Source organism: Ailuropoda melanoleuca, chromosome 2, assembly GCF_002007445.2.
Source record: "Ailuropoda melanoleuca isolate Jingjing chromosome 2, ASM200744v2, whole genome shotgun sequence".
Lineage (NCBI taxonomy): Eukaryota > Metazoa > Chordata > Mammalia > Carnivora > Ursidae > Ailuropoda > Ailuropoda melanoleuca.
The window spans coordinates 73061537-73073042 of NC_048219.1; positions in this window are offsets into that span (position 1 = coordinate 73061537).

The window sequence follows — 11506 nt, forward strand, 5'->3', positions numbered from 1 at the left end:
GTTGATGTCTAAATTTAAATGAGTTTTAAGTGTCTACCATTAGAACTAGTAATAATCATGGTATAAAGAGATTTTGGTATTTTATTTAATTAATTTATTTTTTTAAGATTTATTTGAGAGAGAGAAAATGCAAGAAAGAGGAGGAGGGGCATAGGGAGAGGGACAAGCCCATCTGGGTGAGCAGGGAGCCCGACTTGGGGCTGGATCCCAAGACCCCAGGATCATGACCTGAGAAGAAGGCACGCTTAACCAATTGAGCCACCCAGGCACCCCAGATTTTAGTATTGTAAATAATAAAAATTTATATATGTATTTATCTATGAAAATTAGTAAAAGGAAACCTATTTTGGAATGGAGTCCAGAGGCCAGAAGGGGGAGCTCTCACACCCTACCTCTTGTCAGTTGCAGCCCCATCGAGAAGTGACTAACCTTGCAAGCCCATACTGCTTTATATACTACTTGACTACGCCAGCAGGAGTAAAGATTTTCCTCCTCCCCTGGTAATAGCTCAGCCAATAAGAGACTGTCATAACTCTCCCAATGAAAAGCCACTATACTTTGAACTCCCAGTTTACTCCAATGGCCTTATTTATAACCGCCCTCCCAACATGCCCCTCTTCCTCTATAAAAGAGCAGTTTTCTCGTTTGTTCTCCAGACTTGCTTACAGTTTTTCCATAGTTTGCTTGTCCTGGATTATAATTCTCTGCTGTTCTTCAATAAAGCCATTTTTTGCTGGCAGTTTTAAGGTTCACCTACCTATTTATATATATTTTGTGTAAGTGTCAAAATATCAAGGACAAGAAATAAGAATACTCCATGTTATTTTCTGCTAAAGTGTGTTAACATTTTTGAATGTTATCTGAATATAAAGTAATTTTTACAGTGTGATATGTAAGAAGTGATTTATATATCACTATATGTTAATAAATGATTTAAATTTTCAATTCAACACTACTATGCTTAGAGCCAATAGTCAAGTGACTTACTTTTGTCAATGGAACTGCAATAAATTTTTATGCATCGAATAAGTATCAATGGACCTTGTAAAGCTATAAAACTCTATCTTCACAATAGTAAAGTCTAGCAGGTAAATTTGAGTTTTTATCTCTACAAGAATAGAAAAGAAAACCATGACTAAAAATGACATATGAATTTCAACATATAAATATTAAAGAACAAAAGAAAAAAGTAAAATCCAGTGGTAAAGTATGTTTGTAGGAACAAAGAGGATGTAAATCATGTAAGTGGGGCACAGTTAGTCCAACCGAATACAAGAGAATGGAAATAAGGTAGTGAGGTGTCAGTGGGAAAATACGACAATGGTACATGAGTCAGAGTTTCATGACCAGTTGGGATAAATGGGAGAGGCACATGCAACACGCCTAGGTGAAAAAACATTGTTAGTGGGCAGAAGAGACATATACAATCGGAATTCTAAACTAAAACTCACATTTACCATTGTACATAGAAATACTTATAGTCACAAAATTAGGGTTTTTTTTTAAGGCATAGACTGCTTTTGTGAGCTTGAGAAAAAGAGAATCACGATTTGAGGTTACTTGGCAATATTCGCTGAAGTGAAAATAATTATTTTCAGGTATTTTAAAAATAGGACTCAAATACTATTTTAAGTGTAGGGGAGGAAAAATAATTTTTGTCTCTACCCTCCTAAATTTTTGGCTGAGATACTGCTGTAATAAAAGACAGATTAACAGGAGAACAACAAACAGAAATTTAATAACATATATAACTCCTGAATACTTGGGAGATAACCAAGAAAACTGAGTAAATCTCTGAAATGGACCAAGCCATCACCTTAAATACCATCTCTAGCTAAAGGCAAAAGATGTTGAGTTTGGTGGTGCCAGTTATGGGAGATTTTCAGGCAAAGCATAGTCACCAAGTGTATGGCTGTTACGCAGATTTAAATCCTTGCTTTCTCTATTGTTAAGAGTTTCTGGAGATTTAGTCATCCTCTTCCTGGTATAGAGAAGGAGACACCCTTACAATTGGAGATTTCCATTTATATGTAAATGTTTTTTACAAAAGGATAACTTCTACTTGGTTTTCAGAGCTTGTCCTATTGTCTCCTGTTTCTTAAGAATAATCTGCTCAAGATAATCTTTATGTCAAAAAAGCATATTTTGGGTTGGCAAATTCTGCTCCCCTTCATAATAAAAGGTTCGATTGTCACATAGCTTTATCCTGTGTTTTAATTGAGACATCTTAAGGGTCGTCACTCTCTTTGAAGCTCTTTTACTTTTATTTTGAAAGTTCAAGAATTGTATAAAATAACTGAGAGATAAATTCCTGACAGGTATCTCTCCTCTGTTCTTTATACAGAGATGATTTATAGGATTGTTAAAGATAACGTTCTTCATGTTGTGTTACTTGGTTGTTGAGTCATTAGAAATAACATTTGTAGGGGTGCCTGGGTGGCTCAGGTCACGATCTCGGGGTCCTGGGATCCAACCCCCTGTCAGGCTCCCTGCTCAGTGGGGAGTCTGCCTCTCCCTTTCCCTCTGCTTCTGCCCCTCATGGTCTATCTCTCCTGCACATGCTCTCTTTCTCTCTTTCAAATAAATAAATAAAATCTTAAAAAAAAAAAAAAAGAAAGAAAGAACATTGGTGAAGTGTGCATGCGTACAAATTCCAGCGGTGATATCTTTAATGATAATGTAAGCATTTTGATTATTATTTAAGAAATGTTTACTAGATCATTGTTTCCTTCTGGCTTATTATAAGTCAATCAGCATCCCCAGATTCAATTCCATAAAACATACCCTCTGAACTCTACATTACTCGATGTTCCCCCCATATAGTACACACTCCAGTGTTCTCAGGCCTTTGCTCTGGATTTTCTCTTTGCTTTATATATTTTGGAATCACATAAGAAATACCACTTTCTAAAACTATGCTTCCCTCCATTAGGTAGGATTAACCTTTCTTCATTCATGTTCTTTCAACCTTCTTTATAAGCCTCTTTTGCATAAAATCCTGTATCTAACTCTCCCATAACACTGAATTTCCAAAGGGGCAAGAGTGTTCTTATTCAGTGTTATATCCTGAGCACCTAACACAGTGCCCGATGTGTATTACCAGATTATGACGAATACAGTAACTATAGGTGATAACTGCTACCACAAAACAGCAACTGCTGGTTAAAGTTATAGGTAATTTGCTATGTGTCCACTGCTAGGCTCTTTAAATTGGTGGTTCATTTAATTATGTAACAACTCTATAAAGTTGAAACAGTATTATGCCCACTATGCTAGAGGAAATTAAGGCAAATAGAGCAATTTATGTATGAGCGTTTGGTGAATATGGATACAGCTCACACGCCTTGAATTGTGTAGATTGAATTGTGTTTCCTCTGTGTGTGGCCTTCCAGTTCTGTATAACTAAAGACAACAGTATCTATAAGTTTGAGAGGGCTCAGCAAAGCGAGAGTCCTCAAGATGGCTGGTGCCCATTTGGGAAAAAATAACATTTGGAGAAATAATTATAACCAGCTTACTAAAAGTTACCAACTCTAGGATAACATTAAAAAATTGCACCGGAGCATAATTTAGGCAGATTTGATCATAGTATGATAATAACAGAACTGTTTTTTCCCTATCTATACACCATTTCATCTGGTGACCCAGCTACCCCAATTGCTCTGCTTAGAAACCAAGCAAGCAAGCAAGCAAGCAAACAAACAAACAAAACAAAACAAAACAAAACAACAAACCCACAGGTGCTGCTTTGCTCTGAGCACCTAGAGCAGAAGCAAAGACTCTTTCACATCTCCCCACTGCAAGCTGATCCAGAATTTTGCTATTTGGACCCTCAGTCTGTTTGACTATCTATCTACCAGCTCCAGATCAGATCAATACCTCAAACTTCTTTCATACAGTTAGCAAGATTAGTTCCTGGATTTTTACTACATTGGTACCACAATTGTAAATCTTCAAATGTGACATGATGAATAAATATTTTTAGATGTCTTTGGAGATTAGTACCTTGTTCCTTTATTTTTGCTGTGACAGGCAACACTTAAGGAAAGAGAAAAGTGTGGCATCATTCCAGTGGGCACAGCTTAACTTTTCTACTGACTCTGAAATTTTGAATCTCCTCCTAATGCTGAGTGGAAAGGAGAGTGGAGATAATACCAGACAAGCTTTCTGGATTCCACTGTGGTAAAAAAGGAGATCACTTAACCTAAGATTTTAGTGTAAAAGAGAAAATTCCACAAAGAAGTACTAACTTTTAACAATAACAAACACGAAAAGATGTGGAAATACAGAAAAAAATTGTCTCCTGGGGCTTTGTTCTTTTACCATTTGAAATGAACTAATGAGATATTGCAACAATTAACAGCCACATACAATAGGAAGCTTATCAAAATGACAGTTTTATGATTTTCTCAAATGATATATTTTTCAAATTTGAGATCTATTCTAGAAATACACTGTGTTCCATCTAAGTGCCAATCACTTTGAAATATTCCTTCAAAAAATATCTGCAGAATTTCTCACATCATTCAACTTAACCCATAAGATGTTCTAAAACTTAACTGAACTTTGTATGAAATTACGTTCATTGAAAGCTGTAATGAAAGGTTAGGGTTTGAAAAGAGTGTTTCAAGCCAGCATTATATTTACAAAGTAAATCCTTTCCAACAAAAGAAGCACAAATGATGCAGGAGTTAAAAATCAAAGAAAAATACTTTAAAACCGAGTATGATTCACACAAAAATAAGTTTAAGAGAAAACTAGTACATAGGATGAATGATGAATTAAAGGAAACTTTAACATGATTTAAAGGAAATTACAATTCCAGTTTCGTTAATCTTATTTTACTTTATTTTATAATTTTGATTATCACCACAACTCACTCACTATCATACCGTACAATATGATTCATTTGTGTGTCTTAAAGTCAGATCATCTGTTTTCTTGTTTGTTTCCATCATTATTTTCCTTGGCTCATGCATCTGTTCTCTGTCAATTGCAAAATGTAGCATCTGAGAGTTTCATTCAAGATTTTCTATCAGCTCTTCTAAAAATGAAGTGACCGTGTAGTTGGTCCTTTGCAAAATCACTTGTTTCTACTCAACTTTTCTGGAGATGGGATTGAAAGGCACACTATACTGCAAGAATCCCAGAGGGGAATGACAAAGAGCAGGACAAGTGCAAATATCCATGTTCAAGAGACCCATAGTCAACATTAACGTGACAAGCTGGAATCAGGAAGCCACAGGAGAAATTTAGGGAATGGAACACTGCCAGATCGAAGACAAGCAATCAGAAGCCGAGTGAATGTCATGAGCACACTATGAAGGCACACATGTGAGTTGTGTCTTTCCACAATGTCAGCTTTATTCAATCATAAAGCAAGGTTAAAGTTAGTTCAGGAGTCCAAACTCACTGACATTATACTATGCATTTAACTTGGCTTCGTACATGTCACAAAAGCAAAGCACAAATCTGAATTTCTCATGAAAAAAAAAAAAGCACAAAACAGTCACAAAACAAACAAAAAATAACAAAGGGTGAAAAGTTAACGAACCAAATGTGAAGTCAGTTTCAGAGTGCAGCTGAGACGAGGCGCCGGTCTGATCCAGGTCAGCTCTCAGCCCTTGGTGCTTATTATGTTCAAGCAGTGGAGGGATCTTTGTTACGCTCAGAGATCAAGCATCAAGCAAGCAGAGGCTTCCGTGGCATTTGCTTTTTTGAGGCCATCAGATGTGAAAGGTTCAGTGTCTGGAGAGTCTGACAGTTCACTGCAAAAGTCCTTCCTTTTTAAAGGAGTTTAATCAGTCTTGGACCTTTGCAGGTCTTCTCTGACTCTGGTTATCAGTTCTGGTGTCTTTAGCCTGTGCTAGTTTTGGTGATATCTGGTCTTAGCTGCAATGATCTTGGCTGCTTATATCACTTCTTGACATGAGTGACTCCATCTTGCTCTCTACAGTAAGCAGCAATCATAGGGGAGTTGTAACAATAAGGAAACGTGTGACTGTAAGTGTTTGCAAGCGCCAAGAAGATATTATCACCATAAAACTTACCAGAGCCTCCTTAAAGAATATCTATACTTTTTAAGCAGTAAGAAAAGCTGATTTGGTCTTTCAGTTGGAAGCATTCATCCGGCCATAGTTAGGAAGTATTGGGCCAGTGGATCAGCAACATCTGGTTACAAGATTCTTAAATAGATGCACATATGTTGTAACCATTTGTATTTAACAGATTCACGTCATCATCCCAGAGGCAGATGGCATGTTAAATCTGCCCTTTGTTTCAATGAGTCTTGCTGATTATGAGTGCTAAAAGGGACTATAAAAATTATTTAGTCCAATGTCCCAATTGTATGATTGTGAAAAGACAGTCTAAGTCAATTTAAATAGGTCTCCAAGGTTTAAAGTTTAGTCCAAAAAAGTAGGCCAAAACCCAATGCTCTTGACTTTTTCCCCCCATATCATCACAAACCTTCACCACATCAGCAATTTTTCCCTAGCCTAAAAATGAAATTACACTTCACAGCTATAGTGAAAATGGATATAATAAAAAGAACTTTGGTGAAAATTAATATTTTGGCTATTTCTGCAACTTTAGAATGTTACCAATATAATAGATACCTATAAGTAACTCCTTTCTTGGTAGCTCAAATAATAACTCTATAAAATATTATGTCTATTCCCTGCTGATATTGTAATAGACTTTTGCTTCAATCTTCTGGCACCATTGTACAACTTCAAAAGAACACTATCTCCTCTGCTATGCTATGAAATCAAAATAACAATTTTCTTTAGCTCCATTATTTTTCCTATGGAGTTGCAGAAATTTAAAAGCATCTTAATAGGTTTCAACTGTTAGTAAATTGCTTTTGCTCCTTTTGGAACAGAAAGTAATGAATATGGACTGAGCTCAGCACTGAGAGTTCCTGCAGTTACAAGCCAAAGAAGATCTTAATTTATGATAGTCAAGCCTGCTATTTTAGGACATCCTAAGTGGTCTGTAGAATCTAAAGTACAACCTGAGAATGTTTTATCTGATGTGTAAATTAGGGGTAGAGTTTGAATTTTATTGCAATAAATTAATTCACCATCAAGTTAAACCTGGAACTTGCCTAGTTGATCTCACCTTCTCAACTTTCTTCAAAATATGCATTGCAAACTGTCAGGAAAAATCTATTTTGGTATTAGAGGCATTTCTATAATGATTTAAAAAATATAGTGGAATTGTGGCTGAACCTTGGGAATAGATATCTATCCTATGAGTCATGTCAAGGAGAAACACATATATGGAAGATTTATAAAAGGGGAAAGTAGTAAAGAAGGCTGGTCACACCATAGTTGATTTAAAGAATTGATACCATTACAAGAAAGATTGATGTGCTTACACAAGTTTGAACATTAGGAAGATAATACTATATATAAAAGGCCGGCAACAGTGTAAGGGAGGCAAAATTCCATAGGTAAATTTGGAGTGCAACAACAAACATGGAAAAACTTTTATGCTCTAGCTGTGACATTTCTACCATTGGTGATTTCTTCTTCTCCTTCTTCTTCTTTTTTTTTTTTTTTAACTTGGTAAAAACAGACAATGTGATCTCTGTTCTGGAATTTTAAATAACAGCAAGTATTTTTTTTCTCTCCCTTCACTGGATTGCAAATATCTGTAGTTCCTTCCTTCCTTCCTTTCTTTTTTTTTTTTTTTAAGATTTTATTTACTTATTTGACAGAGATAGAGACAGCCAGCGAGAGAGGGAACACAAGCAGGGGGAGAGGGAGAGGAAGAAGCAGGCTCATAGCGGAGGAGCCTGATGTGGGGCTCGATCCCGTAACGCCAGGATCACACCTTGAGCCGAAGGCAGGTGCTTAAGGACTGCACCACCCAGGCGCTCCTTCCTTCCTTCCTTCCTTCCTTCCTTCCTTCCTTCCTTCCTTCCTTCCTTCCTTCCCTCCTCCCTCCTTCCTTCCTCCCTCGTTCCCTCCCTCCCTCCCTTCTCTCCTTCCTTTCTTTCTTTCTTTCTTTCTTTCTTTCTTTCTTTCTTTCTTTCTTTCTTTCTTTCCTCACTTTTTCTTTCTTTCTTTCTTTTCTTTCTTCTTTCTTTCTTTTTCTTTCTTTCTTTCTTTCTTTTCTTTCTTTCTCTTTGTTTTCCTATGTACTATAAATCATGAATATATTGAATAGATAACCCACTGAATGAGAGACATGTTTAAATTGTATATATTTAAGTTGTGCAAATTGATGTTATGAGCTTGATATGCAAATACAATGGTGAAATTATTATCACAATCAAGACAGTGGCCATTTCTGTCACTCTCAAACGGTCCTTTGTGCCTTTTGAAATGAATTCCTCTCTACTTTCCACAGGCATGTTGGTTTGTTCTATTGCTTTAGATATGTTTCTATTTTTTAGAATTTTATCCAGATAGAGTCATATAGTCTGTATTCTTTTTTATTAGGCTATTTTGTTTTCGTAAAATATTGCTTTAGAGATTCATCCATGTTGTTTTATGCATGAATTGTTTGTTCTTTTTTGCTGTTAAAAAATATCCCATTAAATGTGTGTCCAAAAATTTGTCTCAATCAGTTTTGGTGTCTGGGTAATACTGGCCTCATAGAATGAGTAGGGAAATAATTTCCTCTTCTATTTTTTTGGAGCAGTTTGTGAAGAATTGGTATTAGTTCTTTAAATGTTTGGTAGAATCCAGTGGTGAAGCCATCTGAGTCTGGGCTTTTCTTTATGGGTAGTTTTTTATTTGTTTGTTTAATTCCAGTGGAGTTAACATACAGTGTTCTATTCATTTTAGGTGTGCGATATAGTGATTCAACAATTCCATATATTACTCAGTGCTCATCATGATAACTGCACTCCTTAATTCCCTTCATCTATTCGCACCTCCCCCCCTTCCATCTGGTAGCCACCTGTTTGTTCTCTATAGTTTAGAGTCTGTTTTTTGGTTTCTCTCTCTCTTTTTCTCCTTTCTTATCTGGGTAGTTTTTTGATTACTGATTCATTCACATCATTTCCTATAGGTCCATTAGGATTGTCAATTTTTCATACATCAGCTATCATAATTTGTGTATTTTTAGGAATTTGTCCTTTTCATCTAAGCGCTCTAATTCCATGGCATACAATTGTCCATACGATTCCATATATAATCCTTTATATATCTGTAGGATTGGGGCAATGTCTCCTATTTCATTTCAGATTCTAGAAATTTGAGTCTTCTTTCTTTTCCTTGGTCAGTCTAGCTAAATGTTCGTCAGTTTTGTTGGTCTTTTATAGAACCGGCTTTTGGTTTCATTAATTTTCTCTATTGATTTTTTCTATTCTCAATTTAATTAATTTCCATTCTAAACTTTATTATTTCCTTCCTTCTGCATGCTTTAGGTTTGGTTTGCTCTTTTTTCCTCCAACACCTTAAAGAGGAAGATTACCTTCTGGTATTTCCAATAAGCCCATGTTGGTGCACTTAATGCTGTCCCACATTATTGATGCTCACTTCAGTTTTTCTTCATTCTTTTTTCTCTTTGTTCTTCAACATTCATAATTTCTATTCATCTATCTTTGATTTTGCATGTTCTTTCTTCTGCCAGTTCAAATATATGTTAAGCTCCTGTCATGAGTCTCCTTAGCTCTACTTTTCAACTCCAGAATTTCCAGTTGATTCTTATTCATAATTACTATTTGTTGGTATTTTTTATTTGATGTGACATTGGTATTTTACCTTCCTTTGTTTCTTAAGTCATTCTTTCCTTTAGCTCTGTGAACATGTTTATTATGGCTACTTTAAAGTGTTTATTTTTCAGATAAAGCTGACATCTGGTGCCTCTCACAGATAATTTATGTTGGCTGCTTTTTTCCCCTCAAGTATATGGGTCATATTTTACTGTTTCTTTGCATGTATCACTTTTTAATTGGATATTTTATATGATATATTATAGCAACTTGGGACTGCCCTGCCCTTCTGGAGCATGTTGCTGCATTAATTTAGTCACTGACTGAATTATTTCAGCAAAGTCTATTTCCCTCTCACAATCTTCAGACTCTGATATTCCTCTGAGAGGTGCAGCTTTGTGCATTCCAGAGTCACCATGGGATGGCACTGGTTTTGGTAGGGCTCTCTCTTCTTTTCCATGCCATACCCCTGAAACCTTACTAACTGCAACTGGTTGCTCTGTTATTTTCAACAATGTCCTGAGTAGTCTTGGTTCAAATATCACAGACTCTTGCAACTCCTACTGAATTTTCATAGATGTTTTCTGAAAAGTTTTTTTTTTTTTTTTCATTTGCTGATTACCCTAAGACCACTTCCAGGGGCCATTTTTGAGTTGATCTTTTTAAATAGTTCTTACCAGTTTTACAGGGAAGAGGTTCAGTGCATCTCCTCATGGTGTCATGATGAATGTTGATAACCTGTGTGGGTGTTTTTAACTTCTCAAATATTCGGGGATTTCCCAAGTATCACTCAGTCTTTTATTTAAAATGTAATTATTTTACCCTCAGAACACATTCTATGATTATTTCAATTTTAAAAATATATTAATAATTTGTTTCATGGTATATATTAACTAACTGTAATTAAAATAATAACTTTTTAAAAAAGATTTTATTTATTTATTAATTGGTTTGTTTATTTATTTATTTATAGAGAGCATGAGCCTGATGCAGAGCTTGATGGCAGGATCTTGAGATCATGACCTGAGCTGAAGGCAGACACTTAACTGACTGAGCCACTCAGGTGCCCCTAAAATAGTAAGTTAAAATTTTAAAAAAATATATTTGTTTTGTGGTCCAGAAAACAGTCTGTCTTATTATATTTTTCATGTAAACTTGAAACGAAGTGTCTATTTATTTACCGGTTAGGTGAAATGTTCTATAAATGTCAATTCAGTCGAGTTGGTTATTAGTGTTGTTCAAGTGTTCTATACTCTAATTTTCTACTTCTATCAATTATTGAGTGACGAGTGTTGAAATCTCCTACTAGAACTGTGGATTTGTCTATTTCTCCTTTCAGTTTTAATTTCAAGTATTTTTAAGCTTTATTATTACATACATAAACATGTAGAATTGTTATGTCATTTGGATGAATTGACCTATTAATCATTATGAAATGAACTTCTTTATTTCTGGTAATATCATTTTCCTATCTATTTTTTTCCTGAAATTAATGTAACCAATTAGTCTTTCTTTTGACTAGTGTTAAAATGGTACATCTTCTTCATTTCTTGTACATTTAAGCTATCAATGCCCTTATATGAAAAGTGGGTTTCTTGTAGACAGTGTATAGTTGGGTCTTACTTCTTTTTTTCTTTTTTTTTTAATCAAGCCTGACAATCTCTACTTTTAGCCATTTACATGTAATGTCATTATCACTATAGCTGTGTTTAAATCTACCGTGTTGCTATTATTTTTGTGGGTTTTCTTCTATCTGTGCGAACATTCTATGTGAGAAATCTTACCATATCCTAGAGCCACAGGATGTTAGATAACAGATTTTTAGGTCACATAAAT